Here is a 16,670-nt window from a genome sequence, read left to right as displayed (position 1 = left end):
TTTTGCTAGAATTGCATGAAAATGATTATATGGTACAAGGGTGTTACATTTAGTTGGTATCAGAGCAGGGATATGACCTCTAGGGCATAGAAGTACGGTTAGGGTTTGTGAGTGATATAGTATCTAAGATATGTTTATATGTGCAGAAGGCAATGGAAGGAGCATCCAATGAACAGGCTGCACAAAGGAGTCCAGCTGACCACCAACCATCTGGTAGTGGATCCCATACTCCACATGAGTCTAGACACGAGGAAACTATACCTATTCTACACGAATCTAGGCATGAGGCCACTGTAGAAGTAGAAAGGCCAGTACCTGAGCAGCAAGCTATGTCACAACCCCAAGTTGTTCGTAGGAATGCACCAGTTAAACGGAATTATAAAGAACTTAGGAAACTAGGGGCGACTGATTTCTACGGTACTGTAGATCCAACTGAAGCTGAGTCATGGTTAAAAAGGACAAAGAGAGTGTTTAATATGATGCATTGTGAAGACGAAGAGAAGTTTGATTATGCAGTATCCTTACTCCAAGATGATGCTTATGATTGGTGGGAGACTATTCCTGACTCAGATGCTCAACCACCAAAACTTACTTGGGATGATTTTCAGCGAGAGTTTAAAGATAAGTATATGCCAGAGATCTATAGGGATGAGAAACAAAGAGAGTTCTTGAATTTGAAGCAAGGAAATATGACGGTAGCTGAGTACGAAGTCAAGTTCACCCAATTGTCCCGATATGCCTCATCAATGGTGGCAACTGAGAGGGACAAATGTAGACGTTTTGAGGAAGGTCTCAAGTATGAGATCAGGAGTAAAATTACTATTGGAGAACTTAGGAGTTATACAGATTTGAGGGCTGCAGCGATTCGAGCTGAACGCTTGATTAAAGAGAAGCCTGCTTTCTTCTCAAAGTCAAAGAGAGAAGAAACAAGATTTGCTGGAGAGGCTGGTGGAAGGCCTAAGAAGCGTCCAAATGTTAGTGCACCCACTAAATCTATTACAAGAGGAGGTTTTTCTGGTACTCAAGGCGGGAGATTGAATAACCCTCGATCAAATCCAACTCTTAGCCGAGGTTCAAATGTACAGGTGAAGCCTACATGTCAAACTTGCGGAAGGCAACATTTTGGGCAATGTAGAGCTCAAACGGGAGGATGTTATTTGTGTGGGGAACAAGGCCATTTCATTAGAGACTGTCCCAACAAAAGGGAAAATATACAGGCTGTATCTGAACCAAGTGTTCAGAATGTAGAAGTGAAAGGAGTTGGTACATCTTTTGGAAGAGGTAGAGGCAAGAAGGGTACAGGTAGCACTGGGGGAGGCATTGGAAGATCACAGGCTCAAAGTTCAAATCCACCAACCCAGGCACGAGTTTTTGCATTAACGAGAGGAGAGGCAGAAGTTGCACCTGAGGTTATAACGGGTAAAGTTCTCTTATATCAATTAGATGCGTATGCTCTTATCGACCCTGGTTCAACACATTCATTCATATCATCTAAAATGACATCTCACTTGCATAGAAGTCATGAAATACTAGATCTCAAAGTAAATGTTCATACACCACTAGGAGAAGTGGAAGTAGTAGATCAAATATATAGAGACTGTCCTATCAAAATAGGAAATACGGAATTAAAAGCAGACTTGATAGTATTGCCTTTTCAAGAGTTTGATATCATACTAGGCATGGATTGGTTGACAAGACATCATGCTAAAGTTGATTGTTACGCTAAAGAAGTTACGATCGAGTCACCAGGACAAGGGAGAGTCGTATTTCAAGGAGAATATAGGATGATATTTAGTTGTTTAATTTCGGCTATGAGTGCTTTTAAGATGATTAGAAAGGGCTGTGAAGCGTATTTAGCACACGTGGTAGACCCGAACACTAACTCAACTAAACTTGAAACTATTCCAATAGTTCGAGAATTCCCAGATGTGTTTCCAGATGATTTGCCAGGAATGCCGCCGGATAGAGACATAGAGTTTAGTATTGAGACGGTTCCTGGTAGTACCCCTATTTCTATTCCTCCTTACCGAATGGCACCCGTAGAGTTAAAAGAGTTAAAGAAGCAGTTGATAGAATTATTGGAAAAAGGTTTTATCCGCCCAAGTGTTTCACCATGGGGAGCGCCAGTATTATTTGTCAAAAAGAAGGATGGAACTATGAGGCTATGTATCGATTATCGAAAATTAAATCAAGTCACGGTTAAGAACAAATATCCATTACCAAGAATAGATGACTTCTTTGATCAATTACAAGGGGCTCAAGTGTTTTCAAAGATTGATTTGAGATCAGGATATCATCAATTGAAGATTGCCAAGGAAGATATCCCAAAGACTGCTTTCCGAACTAGATATGGTCACTTTGAATTTCTAGTTATGCCGTTTGGGTTAACAAATGCTCCAGCTGTGTTTATGGCACTTATGAACAAAGTGTTTCAACCTTTTCTGGATAAATTTGTTATAGTATTCATCGATGACATATTGGTATATTCAAAGAGTAAATCTGAGCATGAAGAGCATTTAAGAATAGCTTTACAAATCTTAAGAGAAAACCAATTATATGCTAAGCTGAGTAAATGTGAGTTTTGGTTGGACCATGTCGTATTCCTAGGACATGTTATTTCTAGTAAAGGAATTGAAGTGGACCCAAAGAAAATAGAGGCTATATGGAATTGGGAAGTACCCAAGAATGTTACAGAAGTGAGGAGTTTCCTAGGAATGGCTGGTTATTACAGACGTTTTGTTGAAGGATTTTCTAAGATTGCCGGACCAATGACCAAATTACTCAGAAAGAATGTTCCTTTTCAATGGACTGAAGAAGCTCAACAAAGTTTTGATGAATTAAAGCGAAGATTGACATCCGCTCCAGTGTTGACTACACCATCAGGACAAGGTGGTTTTGTAGTATATAGTGATGCGTCACAACAAGGCTTAGGATGTGTCCTTATGCAATATGGAAAAGTTATAGCTTATGCTTCAAGACAGCTCAGACCGCATGAAAAGTCATATCCTGTACATGATCTAGAATTGGCAGCAATTGTTTTTGCATTGAAAATTTGGAGGCATTACTTATACGGGGAGACATTTCAGATTTCTACAGACCATAAGAGTCTAAAGTATTTAATGAGTCAGAAAGAGTTGAATATGAGACAGAGAAGATGGGTGGAACTTTTAAAGGATTATGATTGTACGTTAGAATATCACCCAGGAAAGGCCAATATAGTGGCAGACGCTTTAAGTCGGAAATGTAGTAGCGTAGCAAATCTTCAAGGATCGACGTTCCCATCTTTAGTTGAATTAAGAAAGATGAATATTGGGTTAGAGGTTGACACCTGTGGAGTTTTATTGGCTACACTAAATATCCGACCGGTGTTGAAGGAAAGGATTCAGAAGGCACAAATAAATGATCCTAAATTAAGAGACGCAGTCGAGAGAGTAAGACAAGGTCAAGAAAATCAGTTCACGTTATATGAGGATACTTTAATGTTAGGAAACAGAATTTGTGTTCCAAATGACGAAGACTTAAGACGAGAAATTCTAGATGAAGCTCATAATGCTCCATATGCCATGCATCCCGGAGCAACAAAAATGTATAATACGATGAAATCTCATTATTGGTGGTCTGGAATGAAAAGAGATGTGGCAGAGTTTACAGCCAAATGTTTAACGTGTCAACAAGTGAAAGTGGAACATCAAGCTCCAGCTGGGAAGTTACATCCGTTGTCGATTCCTGAGTGGAAGTGGGAAAAGATCACTATGGATTTTGTAACAAATTTACCCAAGACAAGGAAGGGAAATGATGCAATATGGATCATTGTTGATCGACTTACCAAATCAGCTCATTTTCTACCAATACGTTGGGGTTGCACACTAGATCATTTAGCTCAAAGGTATGTGAATGAGATTGTACGATTACATGGAGTACCAATATCCATTGTTTCAGATAGAGATCCAAGATTTACTTCTAGATTTTGGAAAAGTTTACAAGAAGCAATGGGTACAAGATTGAATTTTAGTACAGCCTTTCATCCTCAGACTGATGGGCAATCTGAAAGAACCATTCAAACGTTAGAGGAAATGTTAAGAGCGTGTGTGATTGAGTTTAAAGGCTCATGGGATGAATATATTGCTTTGATGGAATTCGCCTACAACAATCATTTCCATAGCAGTATTGGAATGGCACCTTATGAAGCCTTGTATGGACGGAAGTGCAGAAGTCCCTTGTACTGGGATAAAGAAGGTACTATCATTTTAGAAGGGCCAGAACTTGTCCAGAATGCAGTAGATAAGGTAAACATTGTAAAAGCAAAGCTGAAGGCTACCCAAGATCGACAGAAAAGTTATGTGGACCAAAATAGAAGAGAGATGGAATATCAAGTAGGTGATAAAGTATTTCTGAAAGTATCGCCATGGAAAGGGGTGATGAGATTCAGCAATAAAGGGAAGTTGAGTCCTAGGTATATTGGACCATATGAAATAATTGAGAAGATAGGACCACTTGCCTATAGATTAGCATTGCCCCCAGAACTTTCTCAAATCCATGATGTATTTCATGTAAGCATGTTACGAAGATATAGGTCAGATCCTACACACGTTTTGAAGGACCCCGGGATAGAAATCAATGACAATTTGAGTTACATTGAAGAACCTGTCAAGATAATAGGGCACAAGACCAAACAACTGAGGAATAGAGAAATACCGCTAGTCAAAGTACTATGGAGAAACCACGCAGTGGAAGAAGCCACATGGGAGACAGAGGAGCATATGAGAAGCAAGTACCCTCACCTATTCGACAATCCAGGTACATTTTTGAATTTTGAGGACAAAATTCTTTAAAGGGGGGAAGAGTTGTCACACCCTGGTCCCAAACAAATGCTTATATAATACTTTTGAATGTATTAAAATAGTTTTCGGGATTTTTAGATTTAACAAAAATATTTTGTTTTAGGATTTATAAGGAATTTGCGAATAGTAAGGTGACCCTATAAAGGAGAAAGGACATGAAGGGGTAAAAATAAAAGTCTCAGAATAATTTTTAGATATTTTATAAATTACCAGAGCGGAGAAATAGTGAACAGAAGTACGGTCAGAATTGTATGATTTTGCACCGAACTGTGATTATAAAATCCAGTTATTAGAAAATAGGTGAAAATAGAAAAGACACAAAATGAGCCAAGAATTTTCCTAGAGTATCTAAATAAATTGTGGAACTCATTTATGAATTTTCGGAAATTTTACGAAGCTCAAGGAAGTTAAAATGAAAAGGAATAAAGGAGCCGGATACCCAAGATTTCCGGACTGCAAAATGACCTTTAAACTAAACCAGCGGAATTTCGGAAGGAATACTGAAGAGAAGGTTAGTACGTTTATGATCTTTGGAGTCTCTAGAACATTCCTATATTGAGTTTGAAGAAAAATCTCGAGATTAAGAGTGAACAGGGATCAGTGGAAAAATATCAGACCGATACATCCCTAAGAAAAAGTGAAATATTTTCGGACTCCAAATGAGCTCATTTTACAGTCAAAAATTCCCAAATAATATATTAGGAATTATTATATCGTTGGAATTCGTCAACGAGATCAAGAATAGTGAGATTTAATTTAAGATTTCAAGAAAATGATTAGATTAAAATGAATAAGCCTTAAATGAATCCATGAAGTCTCTGGACATACCGTTGGCAAATTAAATGTTGCCACGTGTCAAGCAAGCATTTCACCGCCTGAATAACTAGATAAACATTCAGTTAACATAATGAAAATTGTAGAGTTCATCCATTTTAATGAAGAAATTCGAAGTGGAAGAACTATAAAACAGGGAGGAGAAGAAAATTCATAGAAAAAGATTCCTAGCTCGGATTTTGACGTTCTATAGCTTGTTTCGAAGAGCTTGACAAGGGCTGCGATTTGAGTGGTAAGGTTCTTGATTTCCTCTGCAATAACATGTTCATAAATGGCTTCGATTATAGCTTGTTTATACTTACATAATTCTATAAGTATTAAGTTAGCTACATGATGGGTTTGTTGTGGAAGCTTGTAAGATGAAAGTTCTTGACTTGTGTATGGAACAACAAGGCTGGGTATATAGAGTATGATGATATTAAGTTGATATAATTGCTTGGGTAAGCCTATAACATGAGTTTAACCACGGAAACGTTAAGATTATAGCCGTTATGCTGGCCGATTTACAAGAGACAGCTACTGTTACTGTTCACCTGTGAGTCTTCACTTCGAATTTATGAAGTTACTTTATATGGTTGGATAGATCTTGATTAGTAGATCGCGTGAGCGCTTGAATCATGCAAAACGGATTTACGGTTTAGAAATTATGGCCATTTTAGTACAGGACGCGCAGAATCTTAGTTTCCGTAAGAAAATGAACTTTGAGGTTACAATTCGGTTAGTTCAAAGATGATATAAATCATGGAATAATTTGAGTAAATACTAGGGACAAATTGGGAGGTATATGAGTTGGTTTCGTGATAAAAACTCGAATGGTTTATAAGTGAAAAATGTCGGAACCTAAAGATGTAAATAGTAACAATACGTGAGACGAGAAACAGTTAGTACCAGATCTCTTTAAAATGAAAGGATTAACAATAAGAGTAATTAGAAGGGACTTTAAGGGTAGGTAACACATACACAAACTATGATATAGAGTTATAAAGGATCTTAATGATTAATTATGTCCTTTATAGGTGCACAGAAAGGTGCAGAAGGACCTTAAGGACAGGAAGTTGTGATTGAGTTGCTGAAGTAAGGTGAGTATACATCAACACTACTTATATCTATGTGATATGTGAATTACGTGCTTTTATATGCTGAAAGTGATATATTAGAATATTGATTTGACTATGTGATTCTATACATGACTGAAGTTCTTTGATGTCAGTGTAGTGTGATGATATATCAAGGTACATGTATATATGGAATGTGTATTGACCTGTGATTTCACGAACGATACATTAACATAGAGTCTGCATATAGAACAGGTCATATGCACACCCTACATTCATTTGATAGTGATAAATTAAAAAGTCAAAGTGACAGTCACTTGTGTAATGGCCACCTTTATATATGGAACCTACGGGTAATTACGGAGCAGACTATATGTCAGCCATAGACGGGGCCGACTTGTGTCGGACATAGACGGAGCCGATTTCCATAGTCGGACATAGACGGAGCTGGCCAGACACACATGGATCCTTTGAGGACATGTGGAAACACGGGCATTATACAGTGAACTGTTCACAATAGCAAAAGAAAGAGAAACAGAGATGCATGCATGCATAGATACAAGTTCATACTTTCATGGCATATATGATTAACATATGTCAGTGATTTATGATTAAGTAAAATATATATATGTGATGATGTTATATCTTGGTGTAATTTGGGATGATGATAATATTATGAATGAAAGATATTAATTGCTCTCATATATACGAACAGGGAATATATATTAAAATGAATATTTTCTTACAATTGTTTCGAGAACCTTACTTTCTTTTATTTTCTGGAAGATTTTTCAAAGACGCTACAAGTTATTTTCAGACAATCTCAGTATCTCTTAAAAACTAAAGTTGATGTATATTCATTGAGTTGCGACTCATGGAAATCGCTCAATTTTTCCAGGATATGAATAGTTAGTAGTGTGTTTTGTATGAGTGCTCAGTGGAGATTGTAGATGGTGCCTAAGAGACGGTGGTCCAACAGGATGCTCCAGACTCCTCCATCAGCCGATGCACATATATGTAGTTTGAGAGATTGTGTTTATGTACTCTAGACTTATCAAGTGTGCAAGAAATCACGAAGATAAATTTATGTTTAAATTCTGAATATGTGTGGTGAATATGGATGATGGAAATGTATTGAAATTTTATGTTGCTTGGTAAATGTTGTTGAAGTAGTTGAGATTTTATAGCCTGGTGAAGATCAAGGTATAGCCAAGCAATAGCTGATGGTTATATTATCCACTTATACAGGAAAAGATATTTCATAATACTATTAAATTACATGATTTTGCTAGAATTGCATGAAAATGATTATATGGTACAAGGGTGTTACATTAAATGTATAAGTGATCAGTTTGTGGCTAATCTAGGGGATTTGATGTCCATTTATGAAGATTTTTTGATGTGGTCCAAACGCGTGCTCATGTATTATCAACGAAGTGGCTAACCTGTGCACTTGAGGCACATTCTGTGTATATATATAAAAGCATTCAAATTTTATTAAATATTAGCAATAAGGACTAAAAATAATTCACTAGGGGAGATTTATAATTATTGCTCCTTTCTAGGGGTGATCACGGTGTGGACGGTGCGGTTTTTATCTAAAAACCGCGAACCAAACCGTGTATACGATTTGGATGAAATTCAAACCGCAACCACACCGCGCCAGCATAAAAACCGCATAAACCACACCACAAAAATGCGGTGTGGTGCGGCTTGTGCGGTTTGTATGCTTAAAGTAAATATTTTTAGTTGCAATCAAGAATAAAATTTAAATATATAGTAACAATACAAACTTTTTTAAATTGAATATATATGATTTTTATCATTTTAGAACTACAACAACTGCTAAAATAATAGAAACAAAAGTATAAATATAATAATAATAATGAGTACTAAAAGACATATTGTAATAATATAATCATTTCATAAAAATTTGGTATAATAGTCATCCGAGATTTATAAACTAATAATTAACTATTATTTGAAGAGATTTGAAAAATATATACATAACATAATTATAAATAATATACATACATATATAATATTATTTTATTGACAATAACTAATATATTTATATATATTATAATATTGCGGTGCGGTTTAAACCGCGCTAGTAATATGTTAAACCGTAACCCGCACCGCACCGCGCGGTTTATGAAAAATTCAAACCACAACCGCACCACGAAAATTAGAAACCGCGTTTTGTGGTGCGGTTTGATGTCATGCGGACGGTTTATGCGGTCTGGGCGTTTTTCCTGATCACCCTTACTCCCTTCACATTCCAACACCAGTGGTTTCACAAAATAACTGGCGGCAGAAAAAAACTAAAATAGTCACTTTTCCAGGATCAAATAACTAAAGGCACAGTGGTCAAAACACAAGAAATACAGTAGTTCATTCAAAGTGTCAATTTTAAGAGAAAATAGACTGAGAACCGAATTTGAATTTTTTCCGGACCGGACCGAAGTTTTATAATGGACCGAACCTGACCGAACCGAAATAATTCGGTTCGGTCCGGATCAAAAGAACCGAAATTATTTTAAAAATAAAATTTTTTATTAAAAAGAAAACTAAAATTCATGATTTATTTTATAATTTTCATATTAATTAATCACCCCCAATTTATTAAAGATAGATATAATTAAATTTACAATTAGATATTATAATTATACCATATAAGATATATATAATATAAATTAAAATTAAAATTATATTTATTTTGAACTATTCGGGCTATTTGGTCCGGACCGAAATATTTTTTTACGGACCGGACCGACTTATTTCGGTCCATTCGGTCTGGACCGGACCGAATGGACCGAATTTTCAGAAAATTAGAACTGAACCAAACCGAATTTACACGGCTCGGTTCAGTTTTTCGGTTCCGATTCGGTTTCGCTCACCCCTAATCATAGCCTTAATGAAGTCAATGTCAGCAATAATCAAATCACACACTCTCAACTACCAAATGTGTAATTAGTAACAAACCAACATCAAGACTTGTATGCACCAAAGGAAAGACCCTTGATCCACAAACTCAACTAATTTCTTCTATTGCTATGCAATTCAACGGTAATACCTTTTTACATGATTCAACTAATACAATTCAACGGTAATACCTTTTTACATGATTCCAAATTTACCATGATTCTCACCTTCAAAATCATAAAATAGTTATGAATCATAAGGGAAATATAGTAATAACGTTTAGCTCAGTGACGTCGCAATATTAATAAGAACTGTTATATAGTTTACCATAACTGTATTTTATTTGAGTAAGCTGTGCAATGTCTTCCTTAAACTGTAAACATAGAAAAAAGGGGGTCGGCGGTGGAAGTACAAGGATACTAGAGAACATATCACAAAAATGATTATCCGGGTGAAACTCAATCAGTACAATCAATAAATCAAAATAGTGTTTATCCGGTACAAATAGTAATTTAAAACGCACGTTTTTAGTATAAATATTCATTTAACCCAAAAAGTTAAAAAAAGCATTCACTTCATACAACATGGTAGTTATAAAGAATTGATCTAATTTGGTCCACCTAATCTCCGTCACTTCTTGAAATATGATGTTCATCATAATTTTCAACATTGTCAATAGCAATGAGTCTTTTTAATTCTGGCAACCCTTCAAGATCATCAACAAACCCTTCAAAAGCATCAGCAAATCAAACATCATTTACCATCTCATCAATGCAAGTCGCGTTTATTGATTCCTTGTTGATAAAATTTTCTAAACAAGCACTAATAGTTTGAAAATGGCTAAGTTCGTTCAACAAATCTCACACAGGTTTAACACTATCCATCAAGCATCTGTAGCAAATTGGAACCATGTCACTCTTAAATAAATATGGATTAATATTAGGAAATTAGTGTTCATACTACAACTTACTGGATCTGATTGATGCTAGCACCACGGATGACATTTAAAATTGCCCATGTAGCCTCCTCCTTCACAACTGCCAACTTATGGTTTTTGATAACGCCGACCAGGGAGTCAATACACTTGTGTTTGATTACGGCCTTATCCAATACAACTTTAAGCAGAAATCATATATAATAGACACAAAGTTATAAACAGAAATTAAGACTACACTGAAATTAACAAGGATTATATGGTTTTGATGTCTGACAATTATGTTTGAAAGTATCCAGCAGGGTCCATGACATAGTACTTATCATCTTCGTCTAACAAACACTCAAGGCTCCACAATCCCTCCTTATCAATATTACAAATCAGAGTTGTTAAATACAACATATTGCACTTATCACGTTATCATACCTGAATATCATCATCACTGCCCCATCTTACAATGCTTCATATTGCTTTAAACAGTGGCGGATCCAGTTCCAAAAGTAAGAGAAGTCGTATATAATATTTTTTACTGATTATTAATTGGAATGATAACACAGAAAACAAAATTTTAATATTCATATTATGTAATTATTTACCGTTGCACAATATAAATAAGTCATGTCTATTTTGATTACAATGTTCAATACCATAATGATAACATAGAAAACAAAAATTTAATAGTTATATTATATAATATTTTACCGTTGCACAACATTATATAATTATGTAAAATTAAGGACAAAAATTTAACGGGGATCGACTGACCTTCTTGCCCCTAGCAGGATCTGCCCCTAGCTTTAAGTCTAAGAATGATATTGACACGTGATAGTGAACAGTAACACAAATAAATAAATTAAATATGAACCCAGTTTTCATTTCTTTAAAGTTAAACAGGAGTGAATTATACTCGATAAACTTACTCAATCAGCACAATGAGTCACTCAACAACATAGTTGAGGTAATCACAATCAACTACCACCCCTTTTACTTCCATCACACAGATCAGAAAATCATTTGCATGCTTTGACACAATTTCATAATTTTCATATCGAAAAACCTTTCGAATAGCTTAAGAGCCAACTCTAACTGCCAATGGCTAAAGTTAATACCGAAAAAGATTTGTTTATAAATTAATTTATAAAGCTGTTAGAATTATCAATTAAAAATAACTAACCTTATCAAGAGGAAGTTGTGGATGCACTTGACAAACAGCTGCCAAAGTCACACTCCCGCCGCGTAACACCTTGTAATCAATAGAGTCCTCACTACATGACACCTGATTATCATGAAAGTGTTCACTGAAGAAATGAACTATACTCTCCAAAGTTTCTTCAATCATGATCTTAATTTTAGGATGATGAGGAAACGATACTGCGTAATAACCAGAGAGCCTACAAAGTGAAAAAATATCAGTAATTCACTGTAAAAAAAAAGAAAAAGAAAAAAGAGAGAAAGTAAATTTGCTTAATTGGTTTACCTGCACCATTAAGTTAAAATCTTTGGAGTGGAAAGCCTCACAATGATCGAAACTTTAATATATCTAATTACAATTTCCCTATTATCCGAATAACCAACAACGGAAACTTTAATATATCTAATTATAATTTCCCTATTATCCGAATAACCAACAACAGGTATGAAAATGTTAACAACATTGACTTGTCGATAATTGAAATTCATTCCACAAGCATGTTAGGATACAAATTAATCCAAATAACATTTGAAGTAAGGTGGCAATGGAGACAATATACCTGAAGCACTTGATTTTGTTCAGCAGGGAGAAAGTCAACAAGAAGTTCTAAAAATTGCTCTTCTAAGAAAATAGCCAACCTGGCATCTGTTCGACAAAAATTTCCAAGAACAGATTTTGATGGTGCGATCAATTAACAGATAGAAAAACAAAGTATTAACCGATAGAAAAATAAAGAGGGTGCACAATTTTTACCTGCTATGATCAATTCACCCAACGCTTTAGTGCACTATTCGATCTCCAACTGGCCTTCGGTTTTAATTTTATGTTTTAGCTTATTGATGTTTTCTCTCTGCAATGATAGTATTACAAAATATTCAATAAGTATTACCAAATCATGCAAAACACAAAAATCTAAATTTTAAACATTTTGGTAATTGAAGTCAACACATCACTTCTCTCCAAAATAAATAATGTAAAAATAATCAAAAATATAGATGGGGAGAGAGGGGAGAGGGAGGGCGAGCGAGGGAGGGAAGACCTCCAAGTCCACAGCAAAGTCAAGAAAGCGGGCGATATGAGGTACATTGAAAATAAATTCTGTAGACAATGAAATCTTGTATTCATCATAAGGTGTGCGATCTCTAATTTTAGGATACACCTGTTTAATATCATCATGATTCGCTCCTGCTGATTCACCAGTTCCTTTCAGTTTATTTCCTGAATCAACACCAAACCCTTCCTCCATAATCTCGTCCTCGTCCGACATCTTTCCTTTTTCCATGTAAATTAAGTTAAAACTCTTGTTCGGGCCGCCACTCTGTACTTGTAGAGCCTATGCAAAACTTACAAAATAATTTTTATTTTAATGGTGATTTAATAACTACTAGCCTTAAACACGTGGAAAGCACGAGCGGTTTATATATGTTATTAATGGTGGTTTTAATTTTTATATGTTACTATGTTATTGATATTAGTTTTATTTCCTTTTTTTTTAACTAATTATATGTGTTATAACCTTGAACCTGTGTGATGCACGGGGGAGTATATAGTTTTTTCCTTTTTTTTAACTAATTATAATTTTTTTTTATTTTTTTATTTTTTTATTTTTTATGTTTATAAAAAAATATATTATTATTTTGGAGTAGAAGACATAAGACCAAATGTATTTATAAGTTATGCATCTATTAATAATTTTTATATAATAGTAATATATACTAATGATAGTAAATTTTCTATTTTTATTTTTTAACCAATTATAAATTATATTTGAAAGAATAATGGCGGACTTTTTATCTTGTAGTATATCAAACTGTTTAGAGATGTAAGATTACGAGAACTCTACGTATAGCAGATTTTTTTTTTTTTGACAAAATGCAAATTCATTCCATTAAATTAAAACAAGTGTAGTCGGGACAAATCCCCAAATGACAATGCAATCAGGTTGATAAACAATAAAACGAGCTAAACAAATAGCCGCATTGTTTCCAGACTGCTTAACACACTGAATCCAAGGATTCTTGAAACTGAAAATGAATACAAAGGCTTCTCGAGTAATCCAGCCTACATCAATCCCAAAAATGGTAGCTTCACAATTGACCTTCACAATAGTTCCATGGCTGTTGCGGTGTTCAGGCGACTCAGTTGTAAAAACTAAGCAATGAGGAATAAGAGTCCTCGAATAATGAACAACTATAATTTGTGAAAGGTGAGCACATGCGATCGCCACCGAACAAGCATACCCCAGCTATCTACATGCCGGGTGCCAGCTATAGACATGACAAAAATATTAATGATGCGACAAGCCAGATCTTCCAAAACTCCATCCCAATCATTCTCATTGATAAATGATAACACAGAAAGACATAACAACCCCAAACATAACAACGCAGAATCACCCAAAAATTGGGTACTAAATCAATACGCCAAAAGGCGAGACGGGAAAACACAATCGGACCTTTAATTTCAAAAAATCTAATTTATTCATAAAACAATCAAACCCAAGCTCAAATCCGAAATAGATCCGAGAATGAAACTCGATTGAAATCTTCGAGGTTTAAGCAACACTCGATTTTATTGAAAAACAAAAACTGGTAAATAATGGAGAAGATGAGAGAGCGAAAAGCATTTGGTGGATGAAGAGAATGAAGGTGAAGAATGGAGAAGTGACGGCTAGTTTTGGGAGTCGACTCTCAAAACCCTAATTCTCAAAACCCTAATTTGAAATGATGGAAACACGTATAGCAGACTTGAAGTTATAAAATAAATCACCAAACCAAACCAAATTTTGTACGACGACAAATTATATGATCTGGCTATATTTTGTTTGAATAAACAAAAAATATATTTTATACTTATAGATAAATACTAAATATTATATATTGTTATATACTTTGATTATTTGTTTAAAAAATTTTAACTTTAAGATTCAATTATACTTATTTTACATAATCTTACTTAACTATCAAAATACTAATTTTATGTTTATTATATTATCTGTACTAAATTTAGATACGGATAATTGATCAAACTTGGATATATTATCTTTCTCATATAAAAGAAGAAAAATAAATGTTAAATATTAATTACATATAAGAACTTTTAAATTTTGTAACTTGTCTGTATTTCGCACGAGTGATATTAGGACTATTACGAATGAAATATTAAATATTTGGTTGATGTAAAACCTTCTTAATGTATTATTCTTCATTTAATACATGTCATAATAATTTTTTTTTTATAATTACATCATATTTCAAGAGTAAAGTTCTACGGAGACCAATTTTTTTGGAGACCGTGGAGACCGTTTATGTTCTGCAAGTAAAATATGCATAATATATTGAAAAACTCATAATTTTGCAAATCATGTTGTACAAAGATCATTAAATCATTTAAAATCTTGAATATCATGTATGTTTTGCATGTAGAATATTATATAATATTTTATCCTGCGGAATATGTTTAGTTTGCAGAACATTTGTTCAATTTGCAGAACATACACATTCTACTTATTAAACATAGATGTTCATCAATAATTTTAATGAATTGGTGATATTTCTTCACAAAATAATGTATTCTGCAGTATTTTGATTTGCAAAATTATGAGTTTTGTAATGTTTTTATGCAATATTTTACTTGCAGAACATAAGTGGTCTCCACGGTCTCCAAATAAAGTGGTCTCCATAGAACTTTACTCCATATTTCAATATATATTTTTTGGTCTAAACTTTTAATTAATTTTTTGATGTGTTTCGCTATTAACAATTTATTCATAATTTAATTAAAAACATATTTAACACACCCCAATAAAAATATTTAAAATTCTGTTTCACTTTTAAAACACATATTATTCTAACATAATTCCATATCATAGTAATAATAATAAATATTAAAATATTTTGCATTTATGACAAAATAACTAATAAATATTCAATGATTCAATAATTAAAATATTTAAAATAAATTATAAACTAATATATATATATATATATATATATATATATATATATATATATATATATATATATATATATATAAAATAAGTGAATCTTTACATAATTTGTGTTTATTCGTTTGGACATTTTTATCATTTCACAATTATCTTTTTTCTTTTTTTATCAATAAAGAAATTCTAAGATAATAATTTTTTTAATATAAATCTGAATTGAGATGCAGATCTTGATTTTATAAATAAAATTAAAATTTGTACATATTATACCGAGTTTTAAGTTTTAAAACTTGTTAGAATTATAATTTATTAATTCTGAGCGAGATTTTTGAGGTGTTGGTCCCGTCAAAAATTTGATGAAAATGCCTTAAGCAGAGTATTTGAGAAGGTACCAGACAACTATTTATTATTTTATAATCCAAAACACTCAAAACACCCTATGTGCAAAGGTTGTTATTATTATTATCTTTTCCTTGGATCTAACGTTTTAGACCAAAACAGAAACACATTTTTCTTTTAAATTATCCGACGTTAATAAATGATATGTGAAGGCATTCTTTTAGCTCTATTTTTTGGACATGACTTGTGAATTTTGTAACATGGGATATCTTTTCTCGATTTCTCAACTGATCCAGAACATGGTCTTAACTCTTCCAGGAAATGATGTTATTACTTGGAATTGCAACAACTTGCTTTCACCCAATGGAGAGAACAAATTCTGAAAGTTCCAGAAAATTTTTCAAAGCTAAACCACTGCACCTCCTCCTAACAGTGACATCCCTGATATAAATAACCAATATACCACTAAATTAGTGCTAACAACAACTTGACTGATTCTGACAGATAATTTTGCTAACTAATGCAGACAAAGAACAAGTTTCAGATGTCTTGCATATGAAGCTCTCTAAAGCTGATCTCTATCATGTAGAGTCGAAGGATGAAA

At 33.8% G+C, this 16,670-nt stretch overlaps 1 long non-coding RNA gene across 1 annotated transcript; it reads right to left on the bottom strand.

The window, feature by feature from the left end:
- Positions 1–11,055: 11,055 nt before the first annotated feature.
- Positions 11,056–12,644, bottom strand: LOC135147748 (uncharacterized). The gene is made up of 3 exons (XR_010285533.1): positions 12,535–12,644; positions 12,341–12,426; positions 11,056–11,980 (listed from the first exon to the last, which is right to left on the bottom strand). It is a non-coding gene; the product is annotated as an uncharacterized LOC135147748 (long non-coding RNA).
- Positions 12,645–16,670: the final 4,026 nt, after the last annotated feature.

Source organism: Daucus carota, chromosome 7 (assembly GCF_001625215.2).
Source record: "Daucus carota subsp. sativus chromosome 7, DH1 v3.0, whole genome shotgun sequence".
NCBI classification, from domain to species: Eukaryota; Viridiplantae; Streptophyta; class Magnoliopsida; order Apiales; family Apiaceae; genus Daucus; species Daucus carota.
Note: the sequence above shows the minus strand (reverse complement) of the source record. Positions and strands in the feature narration are given on the sequence as shown.